Source organism: Haemaphysalis longicornis, unplaced genomic scaffold, assembly GCF_048455015.1.
Source record: "Haemaphysalis longicornis isolate Haplotype H1 unplaced genomic scaffold, Haemaphysalis longicornis Haplotype H1 scaffold_1, whole genome shotgun sequence".
NCBI lineage: Eukaryota > Metazoa > Arthropoda > Arachnida > Ixodida > Ixodidae > Haemaphysalis > Haemaphysalis longicornis.
Genome location: NW_027526203.1, coordinates 8,711,219 through 8,712,663, shown reverse-complemented (window position 1 = coordinate 8,712,663; position 1,445 = coordinate 8,711,219).

The following is a 1,445-nucleotide window of genomic DNA, read 5'->3' as shown; positions in this document are numbered from 1 at the left end:
GCTGAGCGATGACATTATACAGCCATCGAAAAGCCCCTGGGCTGCGCCCGTCGTACTCGTAAAGAAAAAAGACGGCACATTAAGGTTTTGCGTTGACTACCGGCGACTGAACAAAATCACGAAAAAGGACGTGTACCCCCTCCCCCGAATCGACGACGCCCTCGACCACCTCTTCCACGCGAAGTACTTCTCATCGATGGACCTGAAGACCGGCTACTGGCAAATTGAAATAGACGAGAGAGACCGAGAGAAGACTGCATTTATAACCCCAGACGGCCTATACGAGTTCAAGGTGATGCCGTTTGGGCTGTGCACAGCACCAGCGACGTTTCAAAGAGTCATGGACACTGTGCTAGCTGGCCTTAAGTGGCACACCTGCCTCGTATACCTCGACGACGTAGTGGTATTCGCCCGGACTTTCGACGAACACCTTGCAAGGTTGGAGTCTGTACTCGAGGCCATTCGTACGTCGGGGTTGACGCTGAAGCCTGAGAAGTGCCGTTTCGCATACGGGGAACTCAAGTTCTTGGGCCACGTCGTCAACGCCGCGGGAGTCCTACCTGACCCGGCAAAAACTTCAGCCATTGCGAACTTCCCAAGGCCGAAAGACAAGAAGGGCGTGCGGAGATTTCTCGGGCTGTGCGCATACTACCGGCGCTTCGTCGCAAACTTCGCACGCATTGCAGAGCCACTCACGCGCTTGACGAAAGATAGCACCCCTTTCAGCTGGGAAAACGACCAAGAAAAAGCATTCGGCGAGCTGCAAAAACGCCTGCAAAGCCCGCCCGTGCTAGCTCATTTCGACGGAAATGTCGAAACGGAAATGCATACGGACGCCAGTGATATAGGCTTGGGTGCCGTCCTTGTCCAAAAGCAAAGCGGCTGCGAAAGGGTAATCGCCTATGCTAGCCGTGGTCTGTCAAAGGAGGAGAAAAACTATTCTGCCTCTGAGAAAGAGTGCCTGGCTATTATATGGGCGATTTCAAAATTTCGCCCATACGTGTATGGAAGGCCATTCAAGGTTGTAACAGACCACCATGCGCTGTGTTGGCTCGCCAATTTGAAGGACCCCTCTGGCCGTCTTGGGCGGTGGAGCTTGCGCCTGCAGGAGTTCGACGTTACAGTCGTTTATAAATCCGGCAGGAAACACTCTGACGCCGACTGCCTGTCCCGCGCCCCCGTCGACCCACCACCACAAGACTCTGATGAAGACAGCGCGTTCTTCGGGATCGTGACGGAGAGCGACCTAGCCGCCCAGCAGCGTGCCGACCCCGACTTACGCGTCATAATCGAGTACCTCGAGGGATGCAACGTTGCCGTTCCTAGGACCTTCAAACGCAGCTTACCAGCATTCAGCCTGAGAAACTCCGTCCTTGTGAAGAAGAATTTCCGCCCCGGAACAAGAGCGAATTACCTTCTCGTCATCCCCGCGGACCTTCGTGACG